The sequence below is a fragment of the Lasioglossum baleicum genome, chromosome 18 (genome assembly GCF_051020765.1).
Source record: "Lasioglossum baleicum chromosome 18, iyLasBale1, whole genome shotgun sequence".
In the NCBI taxonomy this organism is placed as follows: domain Eukaryota; kingdom Metazoa; phylum Arthropoda; class Insecta; order Hymenoptera; family Halictidae; genus Lasioglossum; species Lasioglossum baleicum.
Window position 1 is genome coordinate 4083275 of NC_134946.1, and position 21811 is coordinate 4105085.

Genomic DNA, 21811 nt, shown 5'->3' on the forward strand with positions numbered 1-21811 from the left:
GCTAATGTGTTGATGAAAGTTTCGTAAAAGAAATAATTAGAAACGAACAAGCTATCATTGAATTAAACCAAACATGCACAGACGGTTCCGCCAACTTTCACTGAAGATTATTATAGAAAATGTCTGTCTGATTTGATGTCGAATGACTCTCGTTCGAAAATTGTTTGTATGTAACGGATGGTACAATTAAGTGAGTCACCCTGTACACACAGGTAAACTGTGAAAAGACTGGAAGGTAGAACCTCGCATACATTTTAATATCGCGATGAACATTATTCCCCGTACAACTGCGACAAAGTTTATTTCTGGATATTCGCATGGAAAGGACCTTGATACTGGGAACAAAGCAATATTCATGAAGCGATTATTGTAACGTGCTATTAACGAATATAATTATACTGAATGAATCATAGAGTATGTCGTCCCACAAAGAGGTCCTTGATAGGGGTATAAACAGAATAAACAGAAATAGAGTAGAAACCATAATATCCATATATGGATGTGGGTCGTATCAACCAACGGTTTTATAAATTAACAGGCTGCAATTAACGTAGTGGGCGTTTACGTTGCTAAATTAGTATTACTGCTTCTTGTGGTAAATAGCTTTTTATGAATCCTGATGTATGTTGCTTTATTTATTTAATGAGTAAGCTGGACAGCGATGCAAACATCACAATTTACTTGTCTGGAATATGCTAGAATGCACTCGAATATACCAAAATGTACTAGAATATACTACACTATACAACAATATAGTAAAATATACCAAATTATATTAAAATATACTAAAACGTACTAGAAAACACTAAAATATAGTAAGATATACTAGAATATATTTCGATATACTGGAATGTACTAAAATTTACTATAATATACAGTTAGGAGCAAAACTGATCACACACACTTTTAATCGGAATAACTTTTTTATGAATGGACTTGAAAAGAAGAAGAATTGTGAAAAACAATAGTAACAATTTTTACGATTTTTTTAGCTAGGTCAATAACGAAAATTTATAAGATGCGTTTGGTGAACTTGTATAAATTATATACGCTCCGAAAATTTCATTGAAATTGGTTAATTGGTATACGAGTTATAAACGATCAAAAGTGGTAAAAAGACCGAGAATCTTTAAAAAAATTGCAATTTTGATCGTTTATAACTCGTGAACCAATTAACCAATTGCAATGAAATTTTCGGAGCATGTATAATTTATACAAGTTGACCAAACACATCACTAAATTTTCATCATTGGCCCAGCTAAAATAGTCGTTAAAATCAATTGTTACTATTGTTTCTCGGAATTCCGACCAAATGCATTTTTTCAACATATTTTTTAGGGGTCACTTATTAAACTAATTCTTCTATCCTTACAGAGAAATTGAAGTCGTTTGGTCCATTCATAAAAAAGTTATCCTGATTTAAAGTGTGTGTTTGATCGGTTTTGCTCCTAACTGTACGTACAGCAATATACTGGAATATACTAGAATTTACTATAATGTACTAGAATGTACTAGAATATAGTAAAATATACGAAAAGACACTGGAATGTACTAAAGTATAACTAATAACGATTTAAAACGTGGTTTAAGGATGATGTAAAAAATGATTTTTTAAACTATTATAAGACAGGGACGCGTTCGAAAAACGTCGTGTAAAAAAGGTCCGGTGAATACGGAGTCGATTCGTTCGGTGTCCAAATACGGAGAAAACGAGTCGACGAATTATCGGAGCCTAACGACACGGGGAACAACCTTTAAAAAGACGAGCGACCGGCTCGTCCCATTGAGAGGAAGTCAGACTGGTTCACCGGTTCTTCTTCGCCTTCATTCATCAAACATCGTATTCCAGCAGCACGTCGTCAACCCGGACATTATTCAGCCGCGTTTTTCGAGGATAATAGCTGGCTCTACAAATAAGATCTTCGACGAGAAACCCGGCGACGTACAGTGCCTCCTCGTACATTCCTAGAAGAGAACACCGACGCCAGAGAACCTCGTAAACATTCTTGCGCTTCTTCTGCGCGATCTCAACGCGCACACCTTTCAAAGAAGTTTGTTATATACTGGACAACGCGTTTCGAATGCTTCCAGCCCAGAAAGAAAAATATACGGTGATTTAACCAGTCGACGAAAAAACAGATTCGGAATCTCCCAGTCCGCGGAAGATGTAACTGTCCCTCATTCGATAAGGGACAATGCGTGGTACATTTGTCAAACACCACCTCCGATCATCCGAACACGTCTGAATTAGGGTAAACTGTACAGTATTGCTGGCACTGCAGTAGTTATTGATACTTTTCATTTAAACGGCAAATATTAAGGATTCCTAGTATAGAAAATCATTTTATATTGCTTGTTATTTACAGTTCAAAGCAACGCGTTGTAAGTTTTCATAACAGAGTTCCACATATGACTGTTAGCAACGCTGGCACATCCAGTAAGACCGACGGATGACCACAGTGTAGTGTAAACAGTGTTTTATTAAAATTTTCGTTACGAGTAAGTATACTTTATCGCTTTTTAACTTAATTTCGAACTATACTGCAGATGTAATAAGTGCGTATATGTTTAATTATAAAACAAATAGCCTGTTTAACGTTTACTTTTTACTGTGCCAATGACTGTATTATTTGTCTTACGATTGTTGTTCACTGAATATATTTTATAATAAAAGATTTATGACTCGTAAAACTGTTTGATTTTGCTGAAAAATCTCTATTAGCTTGTAATAATAGCAGGTTAACCTCGTTTAAACATTTCAAAAAAAGATAAAAAGATTTTACCATGATTTCGGCTTAGGGTGCCAATCATTGTACAGTTTACCCTAATCCAACAAACTTCAAATTTAATTAGCACACTCTTCTTGTACTTGTCCTAATTGCTGTGCCATTAAGTTCACTTGTGAATTCATGAATTAGTTAATTATTCGATCTCGTCTGTCCAAAATTCTGAAAATCCGTCCAAAAGTGTGATTTTACACTTGCTGCTCCGCATCCAAATAGAACCAGGCACCGTCCAAATGAATTTTAATGAAATTTTCACAATCTCCACCATTCAAGAACGAACTCAGTTTACAAAAATCACGTTCTATAATTGGGTACACCGATGAAATAGTTGGAATAGTATGAAGACGACTCGCAACGATTCGTTCGTATAATTAGCTGCAATTTGCAGAAGAGAAAGTTACGTATCGCGCGGATTAAACGAGTCGAATTGTCGCGAATCATCCTTCTCGTTTAACGATTCAATAAAATCCCAACCACCGTGCGCTTCATTACCCCGGTGTCCCAAGATTGCGAGTGTTCAGGTGCATTCCACTAGATATAAAATATTATATAAAGTCCTACGGCTATACACAAAAAACACTATAACATCTCGCCGATCCCTCCACGTTTTACTGTTCGTGAGTTTTACAGCAACTACGTCTCAATTAATTTTTTTCGGAGTATGAATCCATCTAAACAACCAAGTAGACCCTGGATTTTTCAACAATATTTTCAAAAGACGAGACTGGGTAAAGATTTTCTTATTACGAAGAAAATGTCGTCGTCTTATGTTGGAAGAAAACCATTCAGCGCATGAAACCGAATAGAATCTTAGGGGGGTGAGGGTAATTCAAGAGTCTTGCCTATTACTGTATTGTCGCGTTTTTTACTGCGAAAATTAAAAAAATGTTACATAATATACGTTACATTAAACAATTTATAAAATAAATTCTAAAATATTATACTTCATGTTAGAATAAAAAATTTATAAAATAGAATTAACCCCTTGCCCTATGATTTACTTTACGGTTTCAGTGATTAGAACTTTCTTTGTAGTTCGTATTTTCCTGAAAGAGGAGAAAATTTATATCTATTCTATGCCGACATGTTCTCCAATAACTATACATTAACAAAACCAAAATAGAATTTCATCTCGGTTTAGAGGAGATTAATAACATACATGTCTATTAGACTCTGTTGCACATCTTCATCACGAGTCTGACACGATATCGTAGAGCAAGGAGTTAAAATGAATTTCAGAATTGCTAAAATCGTGAACATCGTAGAAGACTGCTAAAATCGTGAACATCGCAGAAGACTGCTGAAATCGTGAACATCGCAGAAGACTGCTAAATTCGTGAACATCGCAGAAGTCTGCTGAAATCGTGAACATCGCAGAAGACTGCTAAAATCGTGAACATCACAGAAGATAGCTAAAATCGTGAACATCTCAGAAGACTGCTAAAATCGTGAACATCGCAGAAGACAGCTAAAATCGTGAACATCTCAGAAGACTGCTAAAATCGTGAACATCGCAGAAGACAGCTGAAATCGTGAACATCGCAGAAGACAGCTAAAATCGTGAACATCGCAGAAGACTGCTAAAATCGTAAACATCGCAGAAGACTGCTAAATTCGTGAACATCGCAGAAGACTGCTAAAATCGTGAACATCGCAGAAGACTGCTAAAATCGTGAACATCGCAGAAGTCTGCTAAAATCGTGAACATCGCAGAAGTCTGCTAAAATTCTGAACATCGCAGAAGTCTGCTAAAATCGTGAACATCGCAGAAGACTGCTGAAATCGTGAACATCGCCGAAGACTGCTAAAATCGTGATCATCGCAGAAGACTGCTAAAATCGTAAACATCGCAGAAGACTACTAAAATCGTGAACATCACAGAAGATAGCTAAAATCGTGAACATCTCAGAAGACTGCTAAAATCGTGAACATCGCACAAGACTGTTAAAATCGTGAACATCGCAGAAGACTGCTAAAATCGTGAACATCGCAGAAGACAGCTAAAATCGTGAACATCGCAGAATACTGCTAAAATCGTGAACATCACAGAAGATAGCTAAAATCGTGAACATCGCAGAAGTCTGCTAAACTCGTGAACATCGCAGAAGTCTGCTGAAATCGTGAACATCTCAGAAGACTGCTAAAATCGTGAACATCGCAGAAGACTGCTAAAATCGTGAACATCGCAGAAGACTGCTAAATTCGTGAACATCGCAGAAGACTGCTAAAATCGTGAACATCGCAGAAGACTGCTAAAACCGTGAACATCGCAGAAGACTGCTGAAGTCGTGAACATCGCAGAAGTCTGCTAAAATCGTGAACATCGCAGAAGTCTGCTAAAATCCTGAACATCGCAGAAGTCTGCTATAATCGTGAACATCGCAGAAGTCTGCTAAAATCGCGAACATCGCAGAAGTCTGCTGAAATCGTGAATATCTCAGAAGACTGCTAAAATCGTGAACATCGCAGAAGACTGCTAAAATCGTGAACATCGCAGAAGACAGCTAAAATCGTGAACATCGCAGAAGACTGCTAAATTCGTGAACATCGCAGAAGACTGCTAAAATCGTGAACATCGCAGAAGACTGCTAAAACCGTGAACATCGCAGAAGACTGCTGAAGTCGTGAACATCGCAGAAGTCTGCTAAAATCGTGAACATCGCAGAAGTCTGCTAAAATCCTGAACATCGCAGAAGTCTGCTAAAATCGTGAACATCGCAGAAGACTGCTGAAGTCGTGAACATCGCAGAAGTCTGCTGAAATCGTGAACATCTCAGAAGACTGTTAAAATCGTGAACATCGCAGAAGACAGCTAAAATCGTGAACATCGCAGAAGTCTGCTAAAATCCTGAACATCGCAGAAGACTGCTGAAATCGTGAACATCGCAGAAGACTGCTGAAATCGTGAACATCGCACAAGACTGCTAAAATCGTGAACATCGCAGAAGTCTGCTAAAATCGTGAACATCGCAGAAGACTGCTAAAATCCTGAACATCGCAGAAGTCTGCTAAAATCCTGAACATCGCAGAAGTCTGCTAAAATCGTGAACATCGCAGAAGACTGCTAAAATCGTGATCATCGCAGAAGACTGCTAAAATCGTAAACATGGCAGAAGACTACTAAAATCGCTTTCTCCAAGTTCGCGATCGACAGAGACATCGAGACCGCGAGGTGCATACCAGCATTGAGACGAATCTATCGGTGGATCATGGATCGTAGATCGCAGCGCGTTTCCAATAACGCGGCGAACATGACCAGTCCGGCGAATCTGGTCGTCTGTAATTCCACCCACGCGCTCCGCGTCTCTTACGGTCCATTCATCAAACCAGGCGAGTACTTAAGTTTCGCTCGCAACCGGGAAAAGATGGACGCGCGCCTGTGCGCTGCGTGCGCCTCTCGAAGTGGAAACGATCTTATATGAATACGTACGTGGCCGCCACATAAGCAGCCCTTATTCCTTATAAGACGAGCCTCCCAGACGGAGAAGAAGAAAGCTCGAGATAGCAGCTCGATAGAAAACGATCCAACTGCGCCTTTGTTTATTTTCTCTGACGCGTGTACCGGGTGTACCTTTCCACACTCATCGGTTGGCACAATCTCTTTGCTGAACATCAATTTTATAATAACAATGTAGCAATGTTTCCGTACATGTGAACATTTCCGAACCAACTTATACATATGTACATATCGTGTGCAAACACTATTTAATCTTTTTCAAAAGGATTTGTTTATTAATTATTTCTTTATGACACCTTTACCAACATATTCGCGACATTTTTCTGATTAAAACGATACCAAACACGAAACAATTCTACTTACTTCTGTAATTCGCGAAACAGTAAAACCTCGATTACCCGAACCGAGGAATTTAAACTGCTGCAACTCCGTGGAAAGAAATCGGAGGATGTTCTACGTAGGCTCGTTTTAAAGCTTGAAAACTCTACTTTTGACATACCTAAATGTCTTTTACATAGTTTCTGCAAATTAAAAAACTGTCTGGATTTGAATGAAAAATTTGAGGGATGAATTTGAAAATGCATTCTCAAGAAAATTGTGAATTTTTCAAAGTTTGAAAATGGCGACAGAGATTGTTCCGGAGTCGTTTATTTCAAGAGTCACCGAGTATAGGCATAGTTTATCTTCACCGTTGCGAGCACAATGATTTTATCTGACCGCGGTATCGTGATTTACGAGGCACTGGTTCTCGATTGTCAATGGTGAGGAACTCCGTTTGTCACGCCGCCATTTTCACGAGGAAGCTACTACTGGCAGACGACAGTGATCCGTGACAAAGGTCACGGCACAATTGATCCTTGAAGTGTCTGGCTGAATTTTAATTAACACGTCCAAGATGGTTCTCCTATTCACGGGGAACTGAATGATGTTATACGTCAAAATAGCGGATTGTCGCAATGCTGTCATTGCGGCAAAATATTATTCACCACTGCCGTTTTGTTAGCGAACGGCGGGACGTTTGACAGGTAAATAATTTCATTAACCGTTATTACCGGTTTGCAAAATTTCAAGGGTTTTCATCGATTTATTAAGATACCTGTGTCGATGTCAATGAAATTTTAGTTTCTCTGTTTTATTTAGTTCACTTGTTGTCGACAAAATATCTCTTCTTTCATTGATGTTTATAAAAAGTAAGAATGCAATAAACTGTCGAATTCTACCCGATCTCTAATCCGACACGTTCGTGCAATTTTTTACACATCAAATGCTAAAAATTGTAATTCGCTTATCATGGATTGCAATCAACGACGAAGCGATGCACGAAGAAAACTCAGCTCGTTAAAAAGACTGCAGAAAGAAAATCATAACAGCCGAGGAGTCCGTGATCTAGATTATAATTGCCCGAAGAATGGTTTTATTTCTCACGGCGTTCGTTTTATTTGTAACGCCCTCGATCCACACTTAATTGCACCTCGAGGATGAAATATCTGCATAATCTGCATACATCGCGACTCGTAGTGCGTGCACGTTGCTTCAAGGATCGTGATTCGCGTTAGATGTTGCGCGGAGTCGAGTAGAAAGTGATAATTTATGGTGATTGACTCTTTGAACGCGCAGTTCCACTTCACCCCGGAGTCTAGAGAAAAGAAAGTGTATTGGTCGGTCGTCAACTATACGCGTCTCTGATACGGTATACCTACGTGGATACCCCCTCCGCCATGACCAAGCCATTCTTACTTATTTCGTTATTTCAGATTGCATCTTTCCATTAATTCTCACTCGCTGTCAAATTCATCCTTCTATTGTGATTCATATCTTGATCGTCTAATTATTATGTTGTTTTAAAGAAGGATACAAAGCTCTCTTATACGAACAGACCTTCTCTACGTGTACAGTTGAAATTTCTATCGCTATTCAGAAATTGCTAATCATACGTTTAATCTCAGTGTCGTATACAAAGATCGCCGGTAGTTAAACAACGAACGGCCATGATTTCCCACAGTCGCCTATTGCATAGATCTGCAAGAATGCCTGGACGACACACGCAAAAGGGAACATTAGAAATCTTTCGTCTCGTAGAGGCAGCCTGGCTCGATTGTCACGCCTACTGGAACATAGTCTTACCAATCATCTAGAAACACGTCCACCTCCAACGTGTGGAACCTACCATTAAGGCGATCTCGACGGTGAAAACACATTTTACACTTGACGCGAATGTGTAAAATGATTGAACATTGCCTACGGTCGAAATATACTGTTATTACGTTGCTGGAATATTAATTAGCAAGACCTTTCGGTCTTTATGCACACATTGCGTGTGCAAGCTTCGAGAATATTGAGAAACGCGCACATTGATTAAACATAAATTGGCTATGAATTTATTTTCCACTATTAACACTAACCACAGCTGAGAAAATTATTGAATAAATGATTAATTTATGCAAAATTCTTCTTCGTAAACCTGTCTGTAGTAGCTATTGCATTATTCACATGGAGTCCGAAAAATTTGTAAATATTTATACTCCAGGTCACGCAAAGGTCATGACCTTGTTGGTCGTTGGTGAAGTCCTGACCTCAGCAATCATCTTTCTAATTATGGTATGGACATGATATTTGGTCCCCTCAGGGTTTCAAATTCATTTACCAATCCTCTCCTCTTTCCACTCTCACCATCGCCTTTTCAGCGGGACCTACTGTTTATGGTGGGTTCCGAACCACCTTTTGCCAACAACACGTAAAAAACTCCCCGGGTAGGTCACTTTCCGGTTTTTGACCAGACGGTCACCCATCCTAGTGCCGGTCACGTTCCACGTTGTTTAACTTCGGTGATCTAACGAGAACCGGTGCTTTCAACGGGACTACGGTTGTTGGCATCTTTCTAATTAAATAAAGGTAATAATTAGTTGATATATAGTTTTTAAAATATGGAGTCACATACAAAAAAACATCGATGACCTTGGAAACCCGAAAAATGACCTTGAGGACAAAGTGATCCCCACCACAATACGTGTCTCCTCGAAGCAAATGTCCTTTTGAGATGTCACCTAGTAACAGAGTGGGTCACTTGAAGACTGCAATACTATTCCTTGTTCAAGACGCTTAACAACATTAGCATTCTAAAAACGAACATTGCATATGCAAACAACCTACTAGAATTACCGTATAAAAAGTTCAGCGTGAAGAAGTCATCATAAATGTCGGTTTTCTGATCAATAATAATTACGTTCATTCACACTAGACAGGTCTCGATTAGTCTCGTCCGCCTGGCTGCTTCCATTTTCGTAAGGACACGATTCCTCCAGCTGCCGTGATTGGAAGCTAATCGCAAGCGATCGAAGTTTGCCGATCACGGGGGCCGGATGAAAGCTCGCGTTGAGTCGACAGCTCCGATAAATCCAAGGTGCATCTGATGCAACCGTCGCGACGCGTCGCGTCTGAAACGAGCGCATTGTTCCTGCGAACACGGTCGCGCGTAACATCGTCGGCCGGCTCCTTCATAGAAACAGAAACAAAACCAGAAGGCGGAGGCAGGCGAGCAGTCCATGAGCAGTGTGCGAGCATGAGCACGAGGAAAGGCGACCACATGAATGGAGGTCCCATTCATGCGTGGCTCTCTAACCCCCTTCCTTCAACCCCCTCGCGCCGTCTCCATGGGATCTCGTCGGGTACGAACGACACGACTATGCGACACACATACATCGACGTGCACGTATACAGACAGGGAACAGAAAGAGACGATGTCGGCGGCCACGTGCACACACCGGCAGCAAAACGAAGCGCCGTGACACACGTGACCGCCATTGTCGATCGCGAGGAAGAACCGGGAGCGCCGCCGCGTCGCTGCGCGTTAGTCTTCGGGTTTTTGCAACGGGGAACAGAGGACACTGATAGCATACTCGTTCCTGGTGCTCTAAGTGGTACCCTCGGGGGCACCGATGCCCCCAGGAATCTCATTCATTCCCTCGGTCACGTAACCGAGATTAGGCGCGTTTGGCGCCGATGTTTTTGACGACTGCCGGACGTCGCCGATCTCTCTTCTATCATGTCTTGCCGCGGCCCGACGCGCGTCTAGGGATATCGCGAATTCATGCATCATGGAGTACCATCTCTATACCTAGAGACTCGGTGCGACAGAATTCTGGATGGATACTTGCGGCTCTCGATTTTAATTAATGCGGTCACCAGAAACATTCGACTTCACCTTTCTTCGTCCAATTATCGGATTATTCAAGTTGGGATCCGAAGATTCCTGATACTCGGGACCCGAAATTTTGGATACCCGATTTCGAAATCGCGTTGGGTCAGAAACCCGAAAATGTATAATGCTCGGGTACCCAAATGTCATTAGGTGCTTGAAACTCTACAATGGCTTTTGACGACCACTGCGATTCGAATGCAGTGGAATTGCATCATCCGAATCGTTTCTGTGAATTATTTATTACTGATCTCTGTTCCCATTGATCTGGATCTTATCAAATGATATTATGCGGACTGCTTAAACGGACACGACGACTTTGAATCGCAAGTAGCAACAACTTCTTTATCCATTGATTTATGGAAAATACTATATCGACCTAGATTCTGGCAACGGTGAATACCAATCGATAAAATTCTTTGTACTGTTAAACAAAAGCGAACTACCTTCAAGTGGATATACTTGCTCCAGCAATGAAATGAGCGTCTTGCAATTCATGTACAAATTTTCCGCATAAAGATCCGGAATCAACACAAGGAAATTAATATAAATTTTTCGTACATCCTGCTCGAAATCTTCATCACAAGTCCAGAGTCGTCAGATTAAGACTTATCCCCCCACTCTATCTTGCCCGGTACTGGCAGAGAGGGGATAACTCCTCCCCTCATCTGGCCACTCTGCACAAGACTGAAGGTTATAGTACAAGGGGTAAATATTTCTTCTCCCATCGTGGTGTAACTAAAATCACAGGATAAGTGACAGCCGTTGGCTGCTTCCCCTACATTCCTCGGACAATTATCCGCGTCTTCGTTCATTGGACTTCGTTATCCCATTTCCTTCGTTATGAGGTATCGGCAGGACGACGCTGGCCAAGCTCCGGAAATGCATGACAAACAACCATGAGCGAACAGATGGAAAGAGAAACGCATAAACCGCGTAATGCACTTCGATCTGGACTGGCTGACAACGGGCCGGGGACTTAACGAGTCCCAACAGCTAACCAGTTCCCGGGGAGCGTTCTCAGAAAAGGAGGACTCCTGTCTCATTGATCGGCTACGAGGAAGAGGAGTCCTGTCCCATTCATCGTAGTCCCATCACGCTTGACGGCGGTCTAGGATTTTAAGTACAGTAAGAACGCGGCGGCCGAAGACTGGCAGCGTCCCAATGGGAAATAAAGAACACGTTTCTTCCTCATCCCGAGGAAAGAGTATAACAAGAATGTCATAAGCGGCGAGGCGCGTTTTCTGTCCTCGTAACGAGCGCCGGCTGCAATCACGGTACTAATGGAAACGCGTCCTCTATATGGCGAAATAAAATTATCGTTAATAACATCGGATTAAAATATCATCGGCGCGACGATACCACTATCTCCTGGTTACAACTCTGCTGCTACGCGCTTGACTGCGGGGACGCGTTGTGTGCCACGATTTTCTTGTACAGAACATAAGTGCATTCCTCGTCGCTTGTACTTTCGATGAACGACTGCCGGTTGTTTACGCAAATTTATGGGCTCTGCCGATGCCGGACTAGATTGAGCAATGGTATGGCAGCTTAGAACAGTGCCTCTTGGGTAAACCGTAAAAGCGAGCAGACTCCAAGATGGCCGTCGAGACGAAATAATCGCGCATCCTCGTTTCGTTAACACTAAACCTACAGAGCTGTACAAGTAGCCGGTACTTGATGCATTGTAAAAATAACAAGATTAGATTTATTTGAACTTTTTGCGGTTCATATTATATGTATAATATCTGCTCTACTAAATATATATACATATATATTTATGTAATAATTTACCACGAAACTTCCTCCCCTCATCTGGCGACACTGAATGACTCTAATAATTTATTTATCGATTTATACAGAAATACATTATTAGTAAATTACATAGAATATTTGATATCAACGCAATTCCGGAAGATATTTATGTGGCTAGGTGGACCTAAACTTTGGAGACTCGGCCTGCGCTATTGGACTACGAAGATAGTGAAGCTCGTTCGATCGGAAAGAGCGCGACTCGGTCATTAATTTGTTTACAGCGGTGCAGGATTTTCGTAATCATCGAGCGCATTGTGCACGACCACGCGTGTTCGCTGGCATGTTCGGCCATGTACGTTCGTACGGTTCTTGTATCCATTCCGGAGAAATAATCACCGTCGGACGTGTGATTAATAACTCGACTAGTTTCTTGTCGGTCAGCCATTTTCATCGTTGTTCGAGCGCGGACCGTTTAGCACGCCGGGATAAGGGAACGCGTGGGCTTATCTGGACCGTCGTCTTCCATTCAGAGCCGGGCACAATGGCATTGAACGATCCTCGCAATCAATTAAATATCGCCGGAATAAATATGAGTTAACGAACGCCAGGAGTATCGCGCGGGGCACAGTTGATCGCGATCTCCCGATCCGGATTAATAAATCGCAGCCGTTGTCACGGGCCATAACGCCGAATTGATTGCTCTCAAAATCGTGCCGTTCCAAAAGCGATCGCATTGAAAGAACACCTCGGTATAATTGGCTCTGATAAATTACGTTTGCCCAACGCGGCGAGACTTATTATTACACGCCGCCCTTTATTTATACTCTTTCATCGGGCGAGATTCGATCGGTCGCTGAAAACGTCTGGACCAAGTCGACAAACACTTTTTTTAAGTAACCTCAACCCCTGAACTCGCGGCTAGTTTGAATTCGAATTTTCTAGTGGTTAATTTCAGATCAACATCCGGTTTATCGACTCTAAAAAATTAATTATTGTCCACTTCAATCAAACGTGCATACATTCTAAAGTTTCGAGAAGTTTGAAGCATCACGGTGCTTGTCAAGATCGCTCGAGAACGCTCAACTTTACGCGCGTGTAACTTTTGAATGAGTGAACTCCGCGTTTTAAAATTTGCGTTTTCGGAGTTTCCTCGTCAAAATCTACAGGATTGTAAGAAAATAGTGCAACATTTTTGGTCCCCGAAAGTGAAGTTCAACCGTCCTTTTACGCAATTTTCTTGATCGTGTTATACGAAGGTGCTCGGTTAAATGATCGACAGTAATTCAGCAAACTGGATACAAGAATAGCGACATGTTACAATATACGCTGCTTATTCATTATTTAAACCTGCGCAGAAATGAAATAAGTGGGAAACCTGGAACTTTTTCGTTCTCGGATTTCACACTTCGAGATAATAACAATGTTTTGATGGATGGTTGTCCGATTTAATCTCGGCAACGTGTCTCGAACGGATGAGAAAAATCGCACGGCGGTGGGGAGCGAAGGTGGGAAATAATTACACGTTCACTTTTGACATTTGAGTTGTTCGAGCGTTGATTATATGCTTGTCAATCTTTATTCGTTGCATGGGAGCTATCGATTCTCGTGCGGAGCTCGTTGCTCACGCAAGCGCGCACGTAATCGCATTAAAATGCTTTCTTTGGAATTAATCGTTTGCGTTCTGTAGACAATGCCATCGGAACACCTCGCAACATCACTTCGCGTAAGCCTTCTTGGTGCTACAAACAAACTAGCATTTTCTTTGGAGACTCGATATTTTTTTTATCTGATATTCGCACCTGGCTGTAGCAACGTCGACGGGCTTATGAACAATAGCTTCTAGTTAACCTAACAATTTATTTTATTATTGTTCTCGTTGGCCATAATTGACCTGAAATTTCGACAGAATTTTCAAAAATTTAAACAACTTCATTTTCTGTTTCTCTGTGAATGTTCACTGTCCTTTTTGCTTTTAAAAAATCACACATACACTTCAAAAATCCCGGTAAATACACGTGTAAAATCCCAATGCAAAATATTCAACAGTTCTTCCGAAAAAAATTCTTAAAAATCGTGCAGAAACGGCCTCGAAAACTAGAACACCCCCTTAAGCCTGATTTCCATGTCTTACTCAAAAGTATCCGAAACTGCACGTTGAAAAATTACAGGCTCGCATTCGTTTGACTAAAATATACCTAAACCGCCCACGCAAACTCGCAAATCCAAATATGTATGGAAACACTGTGGGAAACCATCGGGCGATGCTAATCGATGCGTATTCTCGTTCCGTTGTCTTCTTGACACACATAATAAGGCGCGCGCGCACACTCGCATAATTCCTCCATAAATTACCCCGGCCGGATATATTCTAATTCTGCCGCGTGGGTAAACGGTTATTATTGCAACTCTGAGACTTATGTTAACGCGAAGAAGCTTCGCGGCCGAGTATCATCGGGGCGAGAGCAACCTCGGGTTACGCTCGGGCCTGGAAACTTTTGATGCCGTATCATATGGGACATGTCCGAGCCCGGAATAATTTATGATAGCTTTCTTAAAACGATCCCGGATTCCAGCTGGTGAAGTGTGCGTATAAACGAGGATTGATTGCATCCTGAGCGTCTCCTTCTCTCTCTCTCTCTCGGCGCGAGAGCGCACGCACCTGAGGAACCCAAGGAACCCGAGGAGATTGTTTAAAGGCCCAGCCACACGATGATTACCGGGCCCGATTGGTTCTCGGGGCGTGCGAAACGATTATTTAAATGTCACACGCATGAACCGACACTTTACCGGCGACTACACCGGTTTCAGGAACCGGCACTCCATAATTGTCACCTGGCCAATTGTCGCCGAGAATTGAAGCGTTTGTGCTCGAAATAATCGACCGTGAACGAGAAAACATCGACTGGCTTTTCTGATACTACGTCCTATGACTGAAACATTGAAATAATTACTGCTCGAACAGTTTGTAGTTTCATTTCAACCTGTTCTTTATATAGTTTTCCAGAACTGTCCGAGTTCACAGATTCTGGCGATTTGGAGACTTCGAAATTCATGCACAATAAAAATTTTTCGATTGTTTTAATATTTCTACCGTTTCAAATTGCCCTCTTTCTGCCAGCACTGAATTAATCACGTGAAAAGCGTCACGTTACCGGGCGGAAGGGTGGGGAATAAAATCTCTAAGTAAATTCAAATTTTCCAATTACCCAATCTAAATTATTTGCTCTCTGCTTCTACGTCGATAACAACTAAATTCGTTGCTGTCCCAGACAGTGACAATGAGATATTAAAAATTGACCCCCATGCCGGAAGATTTCGATTTATCTCGAAAACGAGGAGTTCCCAGGCCGCAATCGACCCTGTATCGAACCGACGCGACGCGACGTTGGTTAACCGCGCGTTATTATTATTTCCTCGAGTTTTACCAGAATCAAGAGCGTAATGACCGGTTGTAAAATTTAACAAGCACCTTATAAAGCACACTCGTCCCAGCATTCGTCGCACCACGTAAAATTGCGATCCCTCTTTCTCCCTTCATTCTCTTTCTTCCTCAATTATCCGTCGGCGCGTATCCGCGGTGAGAAAACATTATTGTTATAAGAAACACATTTTTCGGATGAAACTCGTATTCGATTAAAATTTATAAACAATCATCAAGGACACACCAAGGAGCAAAATTGAGTTTCAGATTTTGGTGAATTATTTTCTCAGAGTATTCACACACTTCAATACGATATTTTTAACCTATTTTGAATGGGTGTCATTATTCTTAACAATGTTTTTCCTCCGTCTCTATTTTTCCTCAATATTTTTTTCTAGGGAATTACGACGAAGGAATTCCAATCTCTGACACCATCAAGTAAATAGCGGTGCAAGAAGTTAACAATTTGGTTGCGCATTCGCAATAATTATATCAATATTCTTGACTATTTCTAATTTTTTATTGTTTAATATTTCCTTCTTCATAAATGCACAAAAATCCTAACGATCACGACTGGAAATTCACCGAGTGCAAAGGTTAGGGATTAAAAAGAGTGAACGCGTCTGACATTCTGAAAAAGTCACAAAGAGATTCCAGGCCGGTGGAAAGGTCAAGATCGGGCGTATTTGCTCTGGAGCGGCGATTAATCGGCGAGCTATCACGATATAGAAGGTATCCCATAAACCGGCAGGCATGAGCCGAACGAAGGAATTTAACACGATACAGAATCGCGTTATTAGTCACCGAAGAGGAGAGCCGGCTCTCTCCCGCGAGTTCATCCAGCGAGACCGAGCTTTATACCTACACGCTGGTACTATCAGCATCCAGCTCGTCGGTCGCCGTTGCACCGCTGCTGCTGCATCGCTGCACCGCACCGCGCACCAGTGCAGCTATTATTTCAACCTTCCCGCGCATTCCTCGCCGTGATTGCTACCTGCTTTTTGTTTCCTTCCTCCAACGAAATCCTTGGAATCGTCCGCGGATGAAGTCATTTTGGACGAAAGAAACCGAAGCACCTCGCGATGCAACCTTGTGCAAGCACTTCGACTCGACCTTACCATTTTTTTTTTCCACGCCTTTATCGCGATTCAGGCAGCATTTATTGCGAACCGGCGGCAAATATTTCCCCCTCGCGTTTCTCTTCTCTCTTTGTTACCATTTCTACGCGGTCTCCCTTGTTTATTGGGTCTCATTGTTGAGCGGAACCGTCCTCTCCGGGTTTATTACACGATAATTGTGCTACCTTTGAACTTTTAACTGAGGATGACGTGTTAATTCGTCGTTCTAGGTCCTTACGCAAAATAAAAATAGTCTCGTAATGTATTTCCCGTTTTAAATTACACCTACGCATTGTTCTCATAAATGTATAAAATTCGCAGTCTGTGTCCATCACCTTCTAGAAAATCTTCTTATTTATCGAGTCCATGAATCATTCAAAAGCAAGTTTTTTTTTTCATTTATAATTCAATTTGTAGAATTAATATTAATTCTTCCTTTCTTAATGTAACAACTGCATCCAAAAGTATTATTCAGAAGAAAGTGCATTATTGATAAATTGAAACAATGGATACGAATAGTACTTATGATCCAGCATGTGCTGTTAGAACAATTTTTAGTATTATTTTAGTACTTTATTAGTATAAAAACAATAAAAATGATATAAAACTGCTAGTTTAGCCGCCATTTGAATTGGATCTACGAGACATTGGTTAGACTAAAGACGTTTCTTACTATCGACAGCGATCACTCGATCGGTGCACAAAATGCCATTATGTCATCAAACGCAATAATCACAATGGGCGCCTAAGAATCGGGACCGCGTCAGATATTTTCATAATCATGACCGGAATGATAATAATAGCTGTCGTAATTTACGATCCCTGGAAAAGGCCATTACCAGCCCCGTGCAAATGTCGCAATGCCCGCGTTACAGCCGAAATCGCGAATCATTGCACTTAACGATCACGTTTCACTCGCTTATTTATTAGTTCTCGGAACTGAGTGTTTGTACTCGCGGGTCTGACACGTTTATCGTTATGCAGATGGAAGTAACGCGGTTGCGGGCAATGTCAGTAGTTTGCATAGGTCTTCATACACGCTGAACAGTAATCCAAAACTGATTTTCCAATTTTGAGAAATTTATATTACTTTATAAAATCAACGAAAAGGCGTTCATTCAAATTTTTAGCGATTTTTATTTAAATATATGTCCAAAGAAAGAAATTATTGAATAATTTTCCACGAATGCGTCTCTACAATCAAAATAATTGTAAATTAAATAATTTGAAATTCATCATTTTGACGAGTTCTGTGAATCTAGTGTTGAACAATTGTCAGATGGTAGGCTTTCTCCGCATTTGGTATCCCTTAACCCTTTGCACTCCGAATTATTTTTCAATTTTGTTGCCAACAATTCCCTACTATTTTAAGTGTTTTATTTGAAATTTACTTCAAAGGTTACTTAACTGCTACTTACTTTAAACACAATTTTGTATGCTACGTTAAATATAGTTCTCAAACTTTGTTGTAATTTATATTTGAATTTAACTAAAAAATAAGACAATTATATAAATAGAGGAAGAACGAAATACATATAAAACTCGTTTTATTTACATTTTTCTTCCTCTAATGTCGAGTCACACTCGACAAAGGAGTGTTAAGGATTAAGAACATTATCACCCGGTGTTTAACAATGTTTTGTAGGCACCTACTTTGATATGAAGAGCACAGTAAACACTGTTTTATTGGTTGCGACAAGATAAATTTTGTGTGGGTGTTGCTGCACGTTTCGTATTTTGCAGGTACGCGCTATTATTATTAACACAAAAAACGATTTTTCATGAGGACAGTTATCAACGACCGTGGATAAAATGTATAATTGCACGATTTTCTTCGCTGACTAAGTACTCTACACGCGCATACAGTGTGTATTACGATTACTGATGATCATTGATCAAAATTTGCAAGTTCCGTCACCGAGCTTCTCATTGACACGATTTTCTTCTGTGTACATACTCCACAGCCAATGCCCCGACGCGACGGGTCAACAACAAACAAAACAACGGTCTACGACAACGTAACACTCAACTCAATCATCTATTATTACACTACAATCGTCATCAGTAATAAGTATGTACACTGCGCATCTTTATGCATTTATAGGAAAATTAAGTACACGAAATACAAAATTGTGTTACAAAATTTGAGAAATTGAAGATGTCAATATATGATTTCTCCTCTATTAATATCATTAAGGGAAGAAATATTATGTTGGTAACTAAGTTCGCGACCTCCACATTTTCTCAAACAAAGTCATTTATTATATGTATATTTTTTAAGCACGAGTATTTTGTAACAAATTAATCGAGAAATTCAGAGCTTTCCAATGATAACATCATTAAGGGAAGAAATATTATGTTGGTAACTAAGTTCGCGACCTCCACATTTTCTCAAACAAAGTAATTTATATATATTTTTTAAGCACGAGTATTTTATAACAAATTAATCAAAAAATTCAGAGCTTTCCAATGATATACAGTTCAAAGGGGATGAGGTTATAATGATACAATAAAAGAATTACGAAACAAAAGGTCCCGAATTTAGTTGCCAACCTAATAACATCCAATTTGGTTTCTATTTCTTGCAATCGATACAGGCAATTTTTATTTTGCATAAAGATCCGCAGTAAGAAGTAATGATTTTACACTTTATCCTGGTGAATATTCATGGTGAAACAGGTTCGATCGTGTCATCTGTCGAACTTTACTGATAAGTTATCACATTCCTACGAACTGTCAGGCTATTCAATCTGAAGTATCGAACTCCCAGTTATTTGCAATTTCATCGCCCAACCGATTGCGTTACAGTTCATTCGCTCCATCATCAATGGCTGTTACTGTCTCTTGAAATTCTAGGATATCTATCGTTTCTGCCGTTATTTTATGGTCACGTGCAACAATTCGAACTGTCATAATACGGTCAATACCACTCCCAATATTAACTCTCGCAAGCTTAGATCTAATAACACATAAATAGTAAGGTGGTCTCTCGTAGACTCCGACAAATGAATTTCATAAATAACCTCGTTTTTAATAAATTCGGGATAAAGAATAACACAGGATAAAAAGTAAACAAACGAAAAAATTCTTTTTTCCGACATTACCTTGCGAGAGTTAAGAATGCATATGAAACATCTGCACAAACGATGCAGACAAAAAAAAAAATTGAAAGCTACATACTGAGAATTGTCGAAGAGAATCGAATAAGCATTAACCTTGCCTACAATTGTCCAACAACACTCAATTAATTATTTGATTCAAGGTTCCATATGTCATCAGGAACAACTTCGACAAATTTGTTTTCCACAAGAAGATGTCATAATAGCTGTCTCCCCCACTTCAAACACACAGCACGTGTGTTCTATGAATACACCGGATCACGACTGTAAACCTCGACTTTCATGCTTCGAAAAACAGTCGCGAATAAAATCAAACTTTCTTCTCGGAACTGACGCAACACTTGTCGAAAATCACGGAACAGAATACAGATGTTATTACTCACCATTGGATGGGAATCCATACCGGGTGTTAGCGAGAGGTCCGCGCCGCTTTGTCACCCACGACAACGACAACGCTCACGGCGCGTGCTCGGTGCGGGACTGCGTTTACGCCACGCGGCGCGCGCGTGCACTCGCGCAAAGGTTAGTAGCGTGAATCCTCGCACGCATATACAATCACACACCTTCTGTTTCTCTGGATCACTGTTTAAAAACCGCGGTCACAGAATCTCACTGTTATGTTCGGCATTCAAGTGACACAGGAGCGAACGCCTTATCTGCGAACGTGTACGAACCTGTCACGAGTTCACGAGGCAATCGCGCGCGCGTGCGTCGCCGGTCGCATTCAAGCGTCACGCAGTCAACAAGTTCATCGAGACGTTCGGTACACTACAGCGCGGCACGTTCGCGGGCTGTCACGCATAAACGGGACGTTGTTGCACACGGAATGTCACACGACGCCGGCGTCGGCAGCGCGCGCGCGCGCGTATTTTCGAAGTCGCGCCGTCGCGTCGCGTCGCCGTCAGAGATAAGGGAGAGAACGAATCTCGAACGACTAGGGACACACACTAGGGAGACGAGCGAGACAACCAGAGCTCGAGCGAGCGCGCGTTCGAACCGATGCGATGCATCGCGGCGGCGCGATTCGAGCGAACTATTCGCCCGTGTTCGCCCGGCTTCGGCTAACCTCGGCCCCCGTCGACCGGCCCGGTCTAGTGCGCGGGCGGCTACAACCGACGCGCCACTCGGCTGAGATCGGGGGACGAACGCCCATTCGGAGCCTCTCTGTCAATGGACCCCTTCAATTGTTTTGCGATCGTTTCCTCCGAACTATAGTGAGCCGCGAAAGTATTTGAACGCACTTGAAAACGGTATAACTTTTTTTTTTTGTAATTGTACCGGAACGATCTGATGTTTTGTAAGCAATCAGAAGCATTGGTTTACTAACCGATCTGTAAAAAAGATTTTCTAAATACATACATGCAAAAATAAATAAGGCACTTTTTAAAACTTTTTTATTTGGGCCCTTGATGAAAATTTAAAATGTATGTTTTGTAGATCTACAGTCTGTTCATTAATAATAAAGTTGAACAATATTTAAACTTAAACATCTATAAACTTCTATTGTTCAAATTTCAAAAGTAATTTTTGTTTTTTTCGACAGAAAATAAATCATCGTCAAAAGATCATTTTGATTTTCTAAATATTAAAATGCATTCTTGGTTTCATATTACATATTAGTAAAGAATGTTCATTCGTAAAGAAAAGTTTATATTCTTATAATAGTAAAGTGTATGTACAAGCAAATATAAGAATATGAGCACAAATAATAAATACTCTTCTTAATTTAATTGTTCTTATTTTTGGTTTTATTGGTTATTTTACGTCGCTCTTAACTGCCAGGGTTTTTTCGCGACGGGACCTACAGTTTTTATAAGGTGGGTTCCGAACCACCTTGGGCACCACAGTTTAAATGGCACATGGAATATTTCCAGAGGTGCCGGCGTCGTAATTTTTCTCATATTTGTACTATGTGCTATCTAATAAAACATTTAACATTTTCTAATAAAACATGTTACTA

At 40.8% G+C, this 21811-nt stretch overlaps 1 protein-coding gene across 1 annotated transcript in view; it reads right to left on the reverse strand.

Moving 5' to 3' along the window:
• The window catches only part of LOC143218159 (uncharacterized), a 49659-nt gene extending 28387 nt beyond the window's left edge, over positions 1 to 21272 (reverse strand). The window contains exon 1 of the mRNA XM_076443192.1: positions 20235 to 21272. The gene's annotated coding sequence lies outside the window, so the exon portion shown is untranslated. The remainder of the gene's footprint in view (positions 1 to 20234) is intronic.
• Between the last annotated feature and the right edge of the window lie 539 nt (positions 21273 to 21811).